Raw genomic sequence first — 19,212 nt, 5'->3', positions numbered from 1 at the left:
TGCCAAGGAGCTCAGAAAGTAACTGACTGTGACTAGTAATAATCAGATAGAGATTAGAAATGCATGTGCATCTTAGTGTCAATTGTATTACAAATGAATTTTTCTGTATGAAACTGTGTATTTTAATAATGAAATGGAGATCTTTTTTGAAGTTTAAAACCTCATTTAATTTTATGTCTTATAGGGTTTATATGGAGTACAATATTGTATAACTGTAATAATTCAACTGTAAACCTAACAATTTACAGCCAATTTTGAAAGAGATACATCTTAGCTCAGAAAATTGTTATTGAATACGTCAATGCTGTTGTAATGAAATGCTTCTTCTAAGTATGTGGTTATTAAATAAATAATTTTTAAAAAAGATAAAACTCAGCTTTGCCACTCCTTAAATTTAAATTTAAGTTACAGTATGAAAAGGTGGAGGGATATAGGATTTGTTGATGTCCATTAAGGCAAAGCTATTTTTTTTCTTGGTGAAAAGAATAGAATCTAAATTCTACTCTGGCCCTTGGTGGAGACCCTGTACATTCTATACTATTGTCATCCTCTTTTAATAGTTAATCCAGCTGGGCCTGCCAATCACCTGGACAGGAGTCCATACACCCCTTCACCCAGGAAATCTGAGTCACTTGAAGACTTGCTAAGGAGAGGGAGGCTTAATTATCCTTGTAATGAGATTAGCATGTTTCCCTCCCAGAAGCCCCTCCCTCATGCAGCTGCACTGCAGAGCCTCTGTCACGTGGGCTGCCTACTTTTCTGGGTCCTAACTCACAGAATAATTTTCACTTTTCTTCCTTTTCTACCTGTTTTTCTTTTGAATGCTGGCCAGAGCCTACAGTGCCTTTCCCTGATGCTCTAAGCTTTCTCATTCATTCTCTGAAGCTCTTACTCCCCCATCTTCCACCATACAGGTATTTTTCAGTCCCCATTACAAAAGGCATAGCTTTCTCTCTTCATCTTCCCCACCTCCCTATTCTGGGCAGCTGGGGAGATTTGCAGATTACATGTCCAGTTGTTGTTTTCTCAAACTCTGATAATAATGTCCTCAAGCCTCCTTCCGAGTCTCTGTCTAAATTGTCTGTTTAACAAGACTATAAACTCATGAAAAGAAACCCTGATTTTTCTAGTAACATATGGCAACCACAAAAGTTTTCTAAAGAAGCTCGTCTCAGGTCACAACAGGTGACCAGGCCCAAGGACCTTAGACCTAGGAGCCAAAGGAAGATCAAAAGGAGATCCGGATAACATCTTTTGGAGTTCCAAAATTGGTGGTATGATGTATGGAATCCTCTCTTTGGGACTGAGACCATGATATCCTTTCCTCCTTTTCTTTTCTTTGCTTTGCTGTTTTGTATTTATATACCCCAGACCATTTTCTCCAGCCACAGGGGTAATGTATCCTACCACACTTATGCCAACCTACATCAACTGCTCATTTTCTTTAAAAAGGAGTGACTGCACACATTTAATCTTTGAGATGCATGGATCCCATGGGGATGCATGCTTTAATGGTGGATAGGTCTGTGTTACGTGGTGCTGCATTCTTTAGAGATAGAAACATGTGTGACTAGCCAAGTGACAAGGAGTACATAGCCAGTCAAAATGGTGGCAATGGTACCACTAACCTAGATGGTGATGGGGACATCACTAGTCAAGATGGCGCTGATCGTGTGACTAGCCAAAATGGCAATGCCCACTGTGATGGCTTGAATGAGAAATGGCTTGAATTTGAACATCTGGCCTTCAGTTGGTGAACTTGTTTGGGAACATTATGGAACCTAGGAGGTGGAGCTTTTGCTAGAGGAAGTATGTTACTGGGGCAGGTCTTCAGGTTTTATAGCCTGACCCTACTTCCTGTTCTTTCTCTCTCTGCTTTCTGAGTCCAGATGAAATGGGAGGGTTTCGCAATCCTGCTGTCATGCCTTCCCTGCCATGATAGACTCTATCCCTCTGGAATTTTAAACCACAGTAAACCCTTTTCTCCTTTAAGGCTTTTTGTTGGGGTATTTTAACACAACAACAAAAAGTAACTAATATGCCCACACAACTGCCTAAGTCTCCCGATGTTGGTGAGTGCCCAAGATCAATGTATCCCTCAACCTGCCCACACCCCTGGTCTTCATCCACACATTCCATCCTTCTCTCCATTTCTTCCTTTATATTTCTTTACCTTCCCAGATACCTACCAGAATCACAGAAACAGGAAAGCTACACTGAGTGCTGTCCAGTTCCTCTGAAGGCTAAACTCCCTCCCTGAGAAATCAAGGATGCACATCAGACACCCATTGTTTTAACAATGGATTCTTCCCCCTCTTAACTCTTAATTAACTTTATTCTGTGCTTTATTTACTTCTGCTCTAGTATTCAAACTGCTCTCAGTTCTTTGCTGTTTGTTTACTGTAGAAAATTCTGTCCTATATGGGTACAGAGATAATTCTGAAGGTGTTTATTTGAGTGTTAGACCCAAAGGAAAAAACCCCACCCACTTCACTGTTAGTCTAAGTGATCATTTAAAGCAAAGAGGCTAATGTTATTCATAAAAGCCAATCATCTCTCATCTGCTCCTCTCATGGCTCAGGCACTGCATTTTGTTTGTGGTGTTATTTTTTTCTTTTCTCTAATTTTTTGTTTATTTTTATTTTAGAGCTTCTTAGGATAAAGACATTATTCCACTGAGGTAGAGGAAATATCTCAGAGATACTCGCTCATAGTAGCAATGACTTACACCCAGTGTTTTGAGATTTAGTTCCCAGAGAGAGAGAGAGTCTGCAAGGCAGTTTAAATATCAGCCAGGGAAGGGTAAACCCCAAAGCACTTGTAAGCACACATCAGTGTTTTAAATACATTGGCGGCTAAACTCAGGGGCACTCCCACAGATACCTGGGGGTAGAATATAGAGGTTGATTGGGTCCAGAGTATGCATAAAGGGACACTTTTTCCATTCCAGAAGTTCTAGGATTTGTCCCTCTCTCCTTAGGCATTATGGGAAATTCATTTTCAGTTTCCCTGGACTCCCTGCAATACCACAGCCTCAAGAGTTTGGATGAAGACAAAAGAAGGGCAGACAAATTGCAAGAGCAAGAGGTTATGGAGGACTGCTGTGAAAAAGTGTTTTCCAGATATGCCAGGACCATTACACACTGGCATTCATAGCAGCTATGACTGCACTGATGGGACCAGACAGACACAAGATCATGTTCGCCAAAATGCATGGATAGAGGGGTTTACAGAGTTTCACCCCTAGATAGAAACTATTGGCAATTGATGGCTGTTAGGGGAGTGAAAGTCAGCTTTCTTCAGGGATGTGTCTCCTGGTAGGCTGACCATGCTCCAGTGAATGGCCCCACACCCATGCACACACTGCAAATTCTCCACCTATACAAAGCCTTCCAATATAGTCATGTTACTTCTTAAAGAAAGCAATGCTTAAAAGTATTTTTAAATTTAAAAACAAGAGGGTGCAGGGGCTGGAGAGATGAGTCAGTGGTTATGAACATTGGCTGCTCTTGTAGAGAACCCACGTTTGAATCCCAGCACCCACATGGCAGCTAACAATGGTCTGTAACTCCAGTTTCAGGGGCTCCAACACCCTCCTCTGACCTCCACAGGCAACATGGGTGCACTTAAATGCATGCAGGCAATATACTCAAACACAGAAAATAAAATAAAAATAATAAAATATTTTTAAAAATAGAAAAGAGTGCCTGAATTTGGTATGAGGGTTTGGGGGGAATTGGAAGGAAAGAAGCATGGGGTGAATTTGATCAAAACACCTTATACACATGTATAAAATCCTCAAATAAGCTTTTTTAAGAAGAGTTGAAATAATCTGATCCTGAGAACCTAAAGAAAAAGGGGCTAATATTTTACATTAATACCATCTAGCCTGACTTCAAGCTGGGTGAGGAAAAAATGTGACCAAAACATATAATCTTAAACTCTAATACCAGTCTATAACTGGACCTATTTTGTAAAAATCAAGGTAAATTATCTACAGTGCCTTATATATAAGCCTTCTTGGCTCTCTACCTGGATAGGTAACTATTATAAATATTTTAAAAGGAGAGAACGCAACCATACATAGCACAGTAGGAGTAGAGTTTCTGGTTATCCACCACTCTATGTCTATACCACTCTTCCCATGGGAAACACCTGGAACCTCAAGAACCACTAGAGTCCCTGATCCTTTTCAATCATAGTCTTTCAACAGCACGAAAAACTAGAAAGCTGCTCTGGATTCCCCAAACAGCACTGGGGAACTAGTACCCACAGACCACATCTAAATATGTCTTCTGTCTTGATTCTCTTTGGTCTCAAGTGGGCTTCTCAAAACCCCAATTCTCAGGCCCCATTTCTTAGCAGGCTCCTGCTTTCTTCCTGTGGCTTTCCCCAATGGGTCACACTTTTCCAGACCTATTGCTGCATGTTTTCTTTTCTACTGCCAAAGACTATTCCTAACACTCACTAAACCAAATGATTGTGTTAGCCCAAGAACTTTCAATGATACAGGAACCTTAGGCTCTACACACCTGACTGTTGAACAGCACCTTTTCGATGTTAAAGAACTGATACCTGAAAAATTCATTCCTGACAGGACCACTTTACAGGACTGAAGAGTCTCAAGACAGACTGACAGACAAACAAAAGGCAGCCTTACAGATTCCACAGGAGCTAACCTGTTCCCCAGGAAGGTAGATGAAGATGGGAACTTTTTACATTCTTGATATATGTTTCCATGTAATGTTTGTATGCCATTCTATGTTGGAACAGCATGGAACTGTTTGCCCTTAGAATCCCAAAAATAACTGAGGAACAATCCTGAAGTCAGTAAGATTTTTTTCTTTCATTCATTTTTTTCTGCACTCTGAAATTAGTTTATAATTTTTTTAAAAATATTTTATTTTATTTTTTATGCGTATGAATGTACTGCCTGCATGTGTGTTAGTGCACCTATGTTGGGCAATACCTATGGAAGCCAGAAATCAGCATTAAATCCTCTGGAACTAGAGTTTCACAGTAGTCAGCCACCATGTGAGTGCTGGAAACTGAACCTGGGTACTCTGCAAGAGCAGCCAGTGCTCTCTACCACTGAGCTATCACTCCAGCCCCAGTTTATAATTTTTATGTCTCAACATACCTATCTTAAAAGTGTGTGTGTGGGGGGGTGCGTGTGTGTGAATGTTGGTGGGATATATTCAAAGTCCTTATAAAGATGTACTTAGAAACTTAGGTACCCATTTATGGTCTTAGCACCTAAGAAGGAGCTGGAGGGAGGACTTAGAGGTTAAGAGTACTACTGCTCTTACAGAGGACCTGAGTTTGTTTCCCAGTACCCACATCGGCCTAATGTCTGTAACTCCAGCTCTGGGGCGTCAGATGTCACTGGCCTCTGTGGGCACTGCACCCAGTGAATAGATGTACACATACAATTAAAAGTAAAATCTTTAAGACCTATGAAAATGGTTTGTAGGTCTACTAAATGTTTCATAAATTCTTAAAATGCTGTTTATTTAAAACAATATTCACTGGGGGTCAAAAAATAGAAGTTTTATTAGATTATAAAATTTGACATTGGATGCATAGGTTAATGATGATTCCTTTCCAAAGCAGTTTCTTAAAATATTATTTATTTTATTGTATTGTATAGTAGTCACAGGTAACAAAAATAAGAGGACATAAAATGCCTGGTGTTGACTGGGATGCCTTTGGGTAATGTACATTGCAAATCTTTATTGGATTAATTCTTATGGATTTCTTTTTCAAGAATATTCTTAGTATATAAATGTTAAATGAGGTTTTATAAAGCCATAATACAGGTACAATGATAGATATATGTGTTTGTCAATTATCTCTGGTCAGTTTCCTGTTCATGATAAGGAATACAGGAGACACAATACCAAAAACAATGGTGTTCAAAATCTAGGCAAACTTACTCTATGTATAATAAAAATAGCTTTATTATTAAGTATTAAGATAACAATAGTAACTAATATCTTACATTTCTAAGCCAAGTTTTAACTTATGGTTTTAACATTAAGAGGGAAAAATTATTGCCTGTCTACCTGTGCTTTCTTCTGCCAAAGACAGATTTTCAATCTGTTCTTAAATTGTGCAATTTAAACTAAAGGGAAAAATGCCATTTAAAAACCAAGCTGTTGGTACCTGCTTAGTCTGCTTAAAGCCTTATCAATAATCAGGATAGGTTCTATATCTTTGAGATCAAAGGTATTCTATGTTTTATTAAAAATAATGTCTTTAAAAATACTGATTTTGATTAAGGATTGTTGATGTTATTAAACTATAATCCGACAACAATCTAACGTAAAATTGAAAAGTAATATAAAATCTTTGATATTCAAAAAAATCACTTTATATATGATGACGTATATATGTATATATATATAGTTTATATGTGCTTATATTTTTATATTGTTTAAATGGTTCACATTGGCTTATACATAAATGGTCACATTAATTAAAACTGCCAAGTTAGCCCAAATTTCTTACAGTTTGTGGTGCAGTTAATTCTTTTAAACAAAAAAAGTCAGATAAATAGTCTTACTCAAGATGTTATTTAGTTAATCGTTGTTTCAATTCTGATTGTATAAGTGGTTTAAATGAAATCATTATTGCTTGAAAAATAGATTGGCTTTCAGTACCCTAGGACGTAGGTAGCATCAGGGTTCAACTCCAACCTCATGGACATTTGCCCTCATAGGGAGATGATCCTCCAGGATCTGCTATTCCTAAAGGTCTTTTTTAAAAAATATTTTATTATTTTTATTTTATGTGTATGAGTGTATTGCCTGCATGTATGTGAGTGCACCTGTGTTGTGCAATGCTGCGGATGTCAGAAGAGGGCTTCGGATTCCCCTGGAACTGGAGTTAAGGACGATTCATAGCCGCCATGTGGGTGCTGGGAATCGAACCCAGGTCCTCTGCTAGAGCAGTCAGTGCTCTTAACCACTGAGCCATCTCTCCAGCCCCACTAAAGATCTTTTTTAAAATGACTTAGGTCTGTGCTTTCTTTTCTTTCAAAATAATCGCTTATAGTGTCTACTAAGTATCTTAGACGTATAATAAAGAAACTGAGTCTTAAAGTGAGATTTTAAAACTCTGTCTCTGTCAAGTTTTATTTCTAAGTTTTATACAGCAGAATTTTAGAGCATGACTTGTTCTTCAACACTGGTATAACTACCTTCCTTCTTGGTATTCAATAATTATACTTGGAGACTAATGCTAATCTGGACATAGGGATCAAGAGGATTGATATTTTGAGACTTGCCCCTCAAGGTCAAGGTCCTAGGGGACTGTGGGTTACCTTTCAAGGAGTCCTGCAGCTCTGGAGAGACACCTGCCTTCTTGATGAGAAAGGAGACCCAGACAACTCTAATCAGTGTACATTCTGCAAAGAGGAGAGCCAACACTTAAAGAAATGTCCTCAAAGGAAGCCACTCAGCCAACAGCAAGGCCTTGACTCATAGCCTCAAAAAAAAAAAAAAAAAAAAAAAAAAAAAAAGGAAGGGAGGAAGGAAGGGAAGAGGAAGGAAGGAAGGAAGGAAGGAAGGAAGGAAGGAAGGAAAAGAAAACTAAAGGAGCAAAAGGTTCCGCCCAAGTTCAAATGACATCTGAGAATCAACCCTCAACTGATCTAACACACACACTTAGTTACCCGTCCTGAGTATGGGTGACTGACATGCCAGGTAGAACAATCACGGCTTTACCAGCTGTTATAAGATTACAGACTCTCATGTTCTTTGTAACTATGAACAAAATGCTGTTTATATACGCCCTATAATTCTGCTAATGTCTCCTTTGTTTACAAGATCTATAAAACCTCATCAAGTGCCGCCATCCTATTGGTAAACAGCTTTAGAACTGGATTTCTGGATTTCTATGGTAAAAACACGTTCTATTTATTATACTCTTAATAGTGATTCTATTGCTCTTTGGACCTTGTATAATTAGCTGCTCTTTTAATTTCATCTCCTATTTGCAGTCAATCCACCCTCAGATAGTCCTGTGACAATGTAATTCCATTTACCTGCCCAAAGCCTGAAAGTCTACAAGAGTGGAGACCCTAAACCCCTTGTCACCCCAATTTACTCAACGGTTATTTTTCCTTGACTCCTCTTGCTTTTACTTTGTCTCTCACACTTCTATCCAGGTACCAATCACAGACATCTGGTTATAGCATCCCTATACCTGGCTGTCACATAAATGGAACCATCCATACACTTTTGCAGTCCCTTAGATAGGCACACTGGAGGGATACCCCAATGGCTACACCCAATAACCCTACTCCACAGGAACTAGTAAGCTTGATTGTAACCCAAAGTCCCCATGGAAGTTAGCGTTACCTCTTCAAAGGGGAAAATGATAAAGACAGGAGATAAAAATTGGGCATATAATTAGAAATAGGAACTTTGATTCTTGTCCTTAGCCAGAATCCAGAAATATCCTTAATCCTAGCCAGGCTAGAGGCCAGAAATGCCAGAAATACTTGGGGACTCTGATCACTGGTCATGTTTCTAAATGATTTTAGGGTCTCAACTCAAGGGGGGGAAATGTTACAGTAGCCTTAGAGGCCACAGAGGCTTTGAACGTCACCTCCTATTTTCCTGGTGACACTACAAAGGGAAACATGAGCTTTGTTACTTCCTTAGACTTTAAATTTACTATATGGAAAGGTAGAGGCATATACACTTTCTCAAGGCCCCATTAAGGCAATGTTACTTCCTCCTGGTCAAAAGAATGAATCCAAGTTCTACCTCTGGCTCTGTAGATACCCAATACATTATATACTATCGCTTCCTCCTTTTAATAGTTGATCCAGCCGGGCCTGTCAAACACCTGGACAGGAGTCCACACACCCCTTCACCCAGGAAATCTGAGTCACCTTAAGATATTATAAGAAGAGAGGAGATAATGAGATAATGTACTTTTTCTTCTCAGAAGACTCTCCCTGGGTGCCGTTGTTTACTGAGTTTCCATCAGACAGCACTGCAGCGTCTCTGCCATGTAGCCTTCCTGATTTTCTGAGTCTGAACTCAGAAAAGTGTAACTTTTCCTTTTCCTTCTTTTTTCTCTTCATCTCTCTCAGATACTGACCAAAGCCTAGGCATGCTTTCTTTGGTGGTCTGAGCCTTCCTTCACTTTCTGAAGCTCTACTTCCTACCTCCTCTGCCTTACTGTTTACCAGCCTCTATTGCACAGGGCATAGCTTCCTGTCTTCCTCTTCTCCATCTCCCTGTTCTGGGCAGTGTGCCTGCTCTGTTTTTCTCTCAAATTCTAATAAAACTGTCTTCAAGTTTCCTTCCAAGACAATATCTAAATTCTTTTATCAGCAAAACCACCCACTGAAGCTCTACTTCCTACCTCCTCTGCCTTACTGTTTACCAGCCTCTATTGCACAGGGCATAGCTTCCTGTCTTCCTCTTCTCCATCTCCCTGTTCTGGGCAGTGTGCCTGCTCTGTTTTTCTCTCAAATTCTAATAAAACTGTCTTCAAGTTTCCTTCCAAGACAATATCTAAATTCTTTTATCAGCAAAACCACCCATAGGAGACCCCACCAGATGGACTTGAGCCAGTGTCCAGTCTATAAAGAGGAGGGTCAACATGGAGGAATCATTTCCTCCATGCTTCCAAGAGAAGCCAACAATGGTCGAGCAGGACCTTTGACTTATCCTCACATGGATGGAGCTGGTAAAAGAAAGGAGCCAGGGGCTCCTCCCAACCCCATGGGACCCCTGAGGAACAAATCCTCTAACGACCTCAAGAGTAAAAACAAATCAGTTTATCTGGTCCAATTGTATGTCCTTAAACACCCAAAAGGGAAGTATAACCAAAGATTAAAGGGGCCAACATAATATCATAAGAGCATACATATACATAACTAAAAGTTACTCGACAAACAACAAAGCCAGACAGGCGATACCTTCAGTCGAGTTGGTGGCTAGGATAGATAAAGGCTCTTCCAGACAGTAACCCAACATACTACTGGAAAAATGAACAGCAGACCCCAATTCTATCCAAAGGAATACTGACAATGGATTGCCGTAGATGAGGAACAGCTGACCCTCCTGGAACAGGGACCTCTGGCTGACTAGATTTACCAGAAGGGTAGACGGGGGGAAATGGATGAGGGGGCTGACAACACAGTGGACAGTGACAGGGATGGCAGAGTATGGAGCCTCTAGTGGGAGAGGAAGGCTGTCTATCTGACGAGTTTGTATTCATGCTCAGATGCCGAGGAGCTCAGAAGGTGGGCGACTGTGACCAGTGATAGTCATGTATATAGAGATTAGAAATGCATTTGAAAACGTCTCAATGTCAATTGCCTTGGAATAAATTCTTCTGTATGAAAAAAAAATTAAAAAAATAATGATTAAAAAACAATATAAAAAAAAAAAAAAAAAAGGAACCCCAATTTCTGTGGTAACAGACTAATTTTTTGAATGCTTGATTTCCAACTAGTCATATTTTAACGCTATTTTAGTAGGCAGTGAGTCCTTTGGGAGGTAGGATCTGACAGAAATAGTTACTAGGGGTGGAGCTTTGAAATCTATTAGCCAGCCCCTGGTTTTGACCCTACTATACTTCTTGATCCATTGTGATGTGAGGGGCTTCCACCAGCCATGCCTTCCTTACCATAACTAACTGGAACCCCTATGAAAGAGGGCTGAAGTACTGTGCATGCACGATCCCACTTTTTACTTTTTTGGTCTTTTTGGTCTCCCTGTAGCCCCAGCTGGCCTGGAACTCACTAACCAGTCTGGCCTTGAACTCACAGAGATCCACCTGCCTCTGCCTCTGCCTCCTGAGTGCTGGGATTAAAGGCGTGTGCCACCACACCCTGTGAACCTTTCTTTTTTAAGTCATCTCTGTCAGGTATTTTGTCCCAGAAACAGAAAAGCCACTATTACAGCTATGTAGGAGATAGCTATTAGAGACAGGTGAGTTCAAGAAGCCTTCAGAGGGGGTCCTTCATCACACAGCCTCTCTCAATGCTGCATGAGCAAAGACAGTGAAGCCTGGGTTCCCCTCTTTGCAGAGGGTGGCAGAAACCAAGAGTTAAAACCAGAGAGGAAAACAGGACCGGATGCTGAGATGCTCATTTGACCATGAGTTCTATCCTAGGAGTTCTATCCTAGGACTGGGAGTTCTATCCTATCATCTTGCAGAGTTCCTAAGTTCCTACAAACCCTAGATGGAAGATTCCCCTTGGGGAGTGTATCAGCTTCCTACATTTGCTGTAATGAAGTATTATTACAAAGTAGACGGCTTAAAACAACAGAAACACAGTTTGGGAGGTCAGAAATCAAAATCACGGCCATCTTCTTTCCAAACTATTTGGAGGAAGATCCTTCCTTATCTCTTCTAGGTTTCTGAAAGTCCAGGTGTTCTTTGGCTTGTGATAGGCCACAACTATTTCCCTATCGCCTTCATCACACAGTGTTTTCTCCTTCATGGTCTCCGTGTCTCCTTTTCCTTCACCCATAATGATGATAGATTTATCTTCATTATATTATGTTTACAAAGACACTTACTGGGGGTTAAGATGTCAACTTACCCTTTGGAGGGACACACTTCAATCCATAATGAAGAGATGTGAGCTTAGCTTCTCTTTGGGTTCCTGATATCACCATCCTAACCAGTTCTAGCATTATCTGTTCTGATTATAGAGTCTGGTCCAGGCAAAAACATGTCTTCCTCTCTTCATTTCCTCTTGAAGCACCTAGAATAATTTCTGGTTTTCAAGGAGAATTTTGTTAAGCACTAAAGGGAGAATGAAGGGAAGTTAGGGAAGAAATAGAATCTATATAACAAAAGGCAAGTTCCCTAAGCACAAATCTGTTCATGTACCAGCCTACTCAAAAGAGCAAACTTTACTTGGTTTCTGAGTCTCTTCTCATATTTATTAATATTTTATTTACTATTTTTATTTTATGTGTATGAGTATATTGCTTGCATGCACGTAAGTGTACCCATACCATGCAGTGCCCACAGAGGTCAGAAGAGGGTGCTGGATCCCCAGAAATTGGAGTTATGGATGGTTGTTACCTGCCATGTGGGTGCTGGGAATCGAACCCTGGTCCTCTGCAAGAGCAGCCAGTGGTCTTAACCACCAAGCCATCTCTCAAGCGCCTCTTCTCACATTTATACTATGGTTATCATCCCTTTGTTGTTTTTACCACATGATTATTGATATTACTATCTGCAGCAATGTTGCTAGCAATGATGTTCTAAGTATGTATCTTGAGCTAGTTATCCTGCTAGTTGCTTTATCTATCATGTTTCATTTAAATAAAATCATCTCATTTATTCATTAAAATAAATGGGTAAAACTGACAAAGCATTTATTGATCTTTGCTTTGGGAAGCCACCAGGGTCATGCATGCAAAGATGCCTTGTGGCCTGAATCACAGTAGTTCATTTGCTGGACATATTCACTCTTTTTTTTTTTTTTCCTGCTCTAAGCATCTTCTCTACTTTTTAGTTCCCTTGGATAGTGGAGCACTTTGTTGAGATGGGAGAAAAACATCTCTTACCTTTAAGCATTTGTCCAGGGCCAAGACCCTTGGGATCTTCCTGAATATCACATTCTGTGAGGAATGGTGAGGTGAGAGGTATGTTGACCTCACATGTGCCACCCAAATATGGACAAGAGAAAAAATAGTAGATGAGATTCAAATGTTTTAATTCTTGTTTATCTCTTAGGTTAGAACTTTGGGAGAGAAGGAAGGAAAAGTGGACAGCTGAGTCCTTTTCCTGTGTGGTTATCAGAAGACTCACCAACTCTTTTCTTGGATTTTGGTGAGCTCACGTCTAACAACTGAACCAATCAACTTATCTTTTAGTATAAAATAAAATAATTAGTTCTGGATTTACTATAGCATTATCAATTAGTATAGCACTGCCAATGTAAGCAGTTTCAAAACTGCATACTTATTGTGATGGTCAATCTTCCGTGTCTACCTGATGGGATTTGGAATTACCTAGGAGACCACCTCTATGCATGCAAGTGTGTACGTGCGTGTGTATGTGTGTGTGTGTGTGTGTGTGTGTGTGTGTGTGTGTGTGGTTTAGAAGACTCATCCTAAATGTTTACAGTACCATGCCAGGGGCTAGGGTACTGCAGTGAATGAAAAAAGAAAGGAAGAAGAAAAGAGGGAGGGAGAGAGAGTTTATCTCTTTCTGCTTCTCGATTAATGGTGCAATGATTAAGGGTATCAGCCAGCCCACTGCTAGCACCTCCTGACATGACTCCATTGCTTTGAATGGTGAGCCAAAATAAACCCTTCTTCACTTAACTTGTTTCTTTTCAGGTATTTGGTCACAGCAATGAGAAAGTACCCAGTACACTAACTGCCTATCTCTGGGACACACACATCTGCCCAAATCTATTCCACTGCCCTCCAGAGGGATTATATCTAGAGTAAAAGAGAGTTCCTTTCCTCATATGATAAAGAGTAAGATGATAGCCCATTATTACCATCATTTATGAAACATGAACACTTCTAGGCACATCTTCTCATTTGTTACACATCTCATGAAGACTCTACAATCTAAGACTTTTATTGTTAGGTGGGCGGCTTCTTCCCTGCTGCACAATGAGTTAAGTGGAAGAGCTCAATTTCAAAATGAACTTTAACGAACTTTTATGTCTTTCTTAGCTTTGCAAGTATATGGGGCTACATAGCTTTCCTTTCTATTCAAGATTCAGGTATGTTGTTCCCATCAATATATCTATATTGTGTCACCCTTTCCTCTTTGTATGAAATTCCCACCCTTGATACTATCCGCCCCTTGTAGATTTAGACGCAGCCTATTCTGTTCAGTGTAGAGTCTCCCATACTAACTTCTTACTGTTAGTAACCCCACCTCACTTGGCCTTGGCTTTTCATGTGTCTCTCTCTCTGACTTGATTCAAACCTCATCTCAAATCAGAGAATCACCCAGCCTCTCTTTCCATATGAATCCTCACTGCCCAGCAAGGCCTCTGTCTTATGGCCTGTGTAACACACCATACACACCACAAAACCATTTCTCCTTCTCATTCATCAGATGTCTTTTACTAGCACAAAGAAATTCTAAAGTCTAAAGAGCAAGGTAAGGAGAAATCAGACAGGAGATATTTTGAAGAAAAACCACAGAATTGTCATCAACTCTGCACCAGAGACAGTAACTTCACCTAAGGAACACAGTCTCTCAAGTTTAGGGGATTCAAAGTCTGTCTTTCCTGCTGCTGCCTCTCTCTCTCTCTCTCTCTCTCTCTCTCTCTCTATCTATCTCTATCTCTCCCTCTCTCCCTCTTCTCTCTCTAACTCTATCTCTGTTGTTTGTCTTTTTGTCTATCTGTGTCTGTGTATCTGTGTGTGTCTCTATGGAGGTGTACATATGAATATTTTCCATTTGTATAATTATTTATTTGACCATAATGTGCAAATGGAATATTCAGAAAAATACGTACATATAGAACTGACACCTCTGCCTTCCCAAATTCAATGGCCCAGCACAGTTTCTGCTAACAGGTTAATCCATTTTCCTCTGTCATTTCAGCATTCCATATCTGCCTTGCTGTTCCAGTGCAAAGCTGCTCAAGGAAGATGAAATATCTCCCCAGTTGTTTTCCAAGAGAACAATTACTGAGAGCTTAAGATTTTTCTGAGGCACAGGGGCTGGAGAGATGGCTCAGCAGTTAAGAACACTGGTTGTTCTTGCAGAAGACCTGGGTTCGAATCCCAGCAGCCACATGGCAGCTAACAACTGTCCGTAACTACAGTCCCAGGAGATTCAACAGCCTCTGCTGACCTCCACGGGCATTGCACGACGTGGGTGCACTCAGCCACATGCAGGCAATACATGCATACACATAAAATACAAATAATAAAATTTTTTTAAAAAAGATTTTTCTGAGGCACAAGCAATAATCACAACTCATGTCATCACCACCATTGCCATTATATCATCTTCCTCTGCACATACAGCGTGATCACAATATGTTCCCATATCAGATTTATGCTTTAATTCTTATTTAATCCTTCTAGCAAGTGGTGTTTTGCTAACTTCATTTTATATATGAGGATCTGGAAGCTCAAAGAGGTCAAACGCTAAGAGCCAGAATCTGCGCTAGCTCCTAGGCTTCATGACTTGTAGGCCAGGCTTGCTTACTGTATCACGTTGTGTGGTCAGGGCTGTATGATCTCAAACAAACACAGGTAAGCAATATGGTACACTGGTTAGGAGCAATAATTTTTGAGGCAGACAAAATTATTTTTAATAATCTTAAGGTTCACATCTTTGCTGTGTGCTAGTTGTAGAGTGTTGGACAGGTTTTAATTGAAATTCAGTTCTCTCACCTACAAATGGAGTTCAGAAGTCTACCTAAGATACTGAAGACACAATTAAATAAAGCAACACCTGTGGAGTACTCAAGGTAGTATAATGCTTGACACAAAACAGGAAGACATTAAGTGGGACACAAACTTCCTTCTTCAACTACATGAAAAGTTCAAAAGATCAAAACAATTTTAAGTAACTTATTTCATGGCAAAAACTCAACCTAAATGAACCTGAAGCTAACTTTGTTTTTTCTTATCTTATAAAAAATTTAAAATTCTATGCATGGGACTTTGCATGACTACCCATGCAATTTTTTTTTTCTAGATAACTATCCCTGCGTCATCTCTCTCATCACACATCAGGTGAGCTACCTGCTATTCAATCTCCTGTGCTAAGATGGCTCAGCAGGTAAAGGGATACCTGCCACTGCTGACAACCTGAGTTTGATACTAGGGACATGGATCTATGTATTGCATGGTGAAACTAGAAAACTGACTCCCACAAACTGTCCTCTCACCTACACACGCATGCTCTTACATGCCTGCTCATGTGTGCATGTATACATACACACTAAAGAAATAAATGCTAAAAATTGTTTTTAATTCAAAACACGAGGCACATAGCTCTCCTGAGAGTGTGAGGCAATGGGTATACGTTCTTAATTCACACAGGCATTCTATTCTACCCACAGTAAAGGACATGCTCCAGTGTTCCCAGAAGGCTGCCTTCCTCAGGTGTTTGCATCCCTACCTGCTGTTGCTAGACTATGAAGCCAGTCTGTACAGAGTTCTACAGGCCTGGGGGTGGCATCAAAGAAACCGTCTGGCAAAGGACTAGCTGGATGGTAAGTGAGGCTTAATTTTGATTGTCTACCTAATAGATTCAGAAACACCTAGGACAATAATGAGGCACATTTTTTAAATTATTTTTTAACATTTTATTTTTATTTTATGTGTGTTTTTCCTGCATGTAAGTAAGCACACCACATGCTTGCAGTGCACACAGAGCTGAGGCCAGAAGAAGGCATTGGATCCCCCAGAACTGGAGTTACAGATGGTTGTTAGCCACCTTGTGGGTGCTGGGAACTGAACCTGATCCTCTGCAAGAGCAGTGAGTGCTCTTAACTGCGGAGCCATCTTTCCAGTCCCGTGAGACACATTAAAAAAATAATTTTATTAATTCTTTGAGGATTGATACACACGTACCATACAATGTATTTTGATCATATGCATCCCCTACTCCTCTCCCTAACTGCTCTCAGATCCCCCACCACCTCTGCATCCCTCCCAACTTCCTGTAATAAGGCACACTATTAAGAGTTTTTGTGGATGCTTTTCCACAGAGGATTAACTATGTGAATACCACTTGTCTTGAATATGTATGGCACCAAACGATAGCCTGAGCTCCTGGACTAAACAAAAGGGCAGAAAATGAGACAGAAAACTGAACATTGGCAATCCCTTATCTCTGTTTCTTGATCTGCCCAGAGGAGATCAAGTTCCCACCACTACAGCTGTGGCTCTCTCCTGTCCCTGTGCCTTCCCCACCATAACAAACTCTGACTCGAAACCAAGAGCTCAAATCAACCTTGCTTCCCGTAAGTTGCTTCTTCTCAGCTGTTTGGTTACAAAACCAGAAAAAGTACCTTTATACACATGGGTGGTTAGGATGTTTTGGTGGGGATTAAAGCTTGCATGTTAGAGAAAACAGGGGCTGTGATTTGCATAACTATCCCCTGAAGTTTGGTGTGTTGAAGGCTTTGTCCCCATGCAGCATTAATGGGAATTGTAGAAACCTTTAAAATGTAGGGACTAGTGAGTGTTCTTTAGGTCACTGGGGACATACCCTTGAAGGGGGTTGTGGGAACCCTGATCTCTCCTCGTTTGATCTTTGCTCCTTGGCTATGGTGGTTAGCGTACTTGTCTACTTGGTACAATTTAGAATTACTTGGGAAGAAAGTCTCAGTGTCTATATTGGGTTGGCCTGTGGGTATGTCTTTGTGGGATTGTTTTAATTAAGTTAATTGATGTGCGACAACCCAGCCCACTGTGGCACCATTCCCTAAGCAGAGGGTTCTGGAAGAAAGAAGTCAAGCTGAGGGCAGGTGAGCATGTGTGTATGCATTTCTCTCTGTCATTGACTGTAGATGTGATATAACCAGCTTCCCTGAGTTCCTACCTTGACTTCCCACACAGTGATGGACTGTAGCCTGGACTTTTAAGCCAAGTAAAACTTTTCCCTTAAGTTTTTTTTGGGGGGGGCAGGGTCAGGGTATTTTATCACAACAACAATAATGAACCTAGAACATTGATCATGAGGTAGGCAGTTTGATTCCCCTGCCTACTCATACCATAATGTGTTGTCTTACCACAGGCCCAAAGCAACAGGGAAAATTAACTATGAGTTCAAACCAACTCCAAAACTATGAGCCAAAATCTTTACTTTTACAAAAGCTGATTAGGTGGGGTAATTGTTATAATGATGGAAAGTTGACTAGCACAGCAGGAAGTACCCAGACAGCAGGGGCTAGAGGAAGATATGCCAGGATAGGCCCTCTAACAAGCAGAAGCCAGGTAGAGTCAAACCTTCGAGAGACTGAATGGTGGGAATACTTAAAATCATATAGGGAAAGGGAGAACAGGAAAAGGCAGGGGAAGTCGTAAACTGTAGCACTGGAGAAACATTTGTAATGGAGAAAAAACTGAAGGGAGGGATGGTAGGCTATTAGCACAGCTCTGAGAAAGTCAGTGAGTGCCATGGGGTGTCTGGGGTACAGACTTAGCAAGAGCTCTGCTCCAGGTAGGATCCTGAGCTCTACAGCCTCTCCAATCTGTCACTACCTGACAACATCCTGTAGAGACCATGGTTTCAACTCCAGATCCAAGCAGAAAGCTCCTGGGGATTGTCAGCCAAGCCACACACCTCTCGGTGATTCTTTTAAGGAAGGCCCTGGCAGCATATCTCTATGTCTGCCACAGGTCAAACTTTGTCAGGGGAGACATTCTGACATTCTGAGGCTGGCAGAAATGCCTCAGTAAAGACAAGAGAAAACCAAAATGAATGAATATGCATGATGAGGTCATTTCTGAAGACTTCACAACCACATCTCTGACTAGTGGGTTTGGGCACATGCAGGTTTCCTGATGCATCAGGAATTTGTTTCTCAGGTCAACTAATCATCACCAGATACTAGAAAAATATTAGGTCACTCACTTGATCAAGGTAGTCATCTAAGGCCAACAGTCACCTGATACCTCTTTATAATCCTTTTCCAGAATGCTGTCCATAGAAATTACAACACAGCCTAAACAACTAGTGGGTTTGGGCACATGCAGGTTTCCTGATGCATCAGGAATTTGTTTCTCAGGTCAACTAATCATCACCAGATACTAGAAAAATATTAGGTCACTCACTTGATCAAGGTAGTCATCTAAGGCCAACAGTCACCTGATACCTCTTTATAATCCTTTTCCAGAATGCTGTCCATAGAAATTACAACACAGCCTAAACACGTAGAGAGAGAGAGAGAGAGAGAGAGAGAGAGAGAGAGAGAGAGAAATGCCTTGTAGGTATAGCCAATGGTCTAACATTAAGGCTAGAACAAAAGGAGCCTTTGTATTCACCTCTGTGCACTGGAATTATTGCTCACTGTTCTAGCCTCTGCAGATGGCTTCCCAAATCTGCCAGCTGGGTTCAAAATGAAGACCATCTCCACCCCCACCCCCATCTCTACCTCCACCTCCATCCCCATCTCCGTCCCTATCTCCATCCCCATTCCCATCCCCACCACCTCCACCTCCACCTCCACCTCCACCCCCACCTCCACCTCCCCCTCCACCTCCACCTCCACCCCTCCCTCCCCCT

At 40.9% G+C, this 19,212-nt stretch overlaps 1 long non-coding RNA gene across 1 annotated transcript in view; it reads right to left on the bottom strand.

Moving 5' to 3' along the window:
• Window positions 1–12,729, bottom strand: part of LOC115068955 — a 74,261-nt gene extending 61,532 nt beyond the window's left edge. The window contains exons 1-2 of the long non-coding RNA XR_003848315.1: window positions 12,555–12,729; window positions 11,576–11,752 (exon numbers count right to left, since the gene is read on the bottom strand). This is a non-coding gene — a long non-coding RNA (uncharacterized LOC115068955). The remainder of the gene's footprint in view (window positions 1–11,575; window positions 11,753–12,554) is intronic.
• Between the last annotated feature and the right edge of the window lie 6,483 nt (window positions 12,730–19,212).

This window comes from Nannospalax galili, unplaced genomic scaffold (assembly GCF_000622305.1).
Source record: "Nannospalax galili isolate Female #2095 unplaced genomic scaffold, S.galili_v1.0 scaffold229, whole genome shotgun sequence".
Classification (NCBI taxonomy): Eukaryota; Metazoa; Chordata; class Mammalia; order Rodentia; family Spalacidae; genus Nannospalax; species Nannospalax galili.
This window is presented reverse-complemented; position numbering and strand designations above follow the sequence as displayed.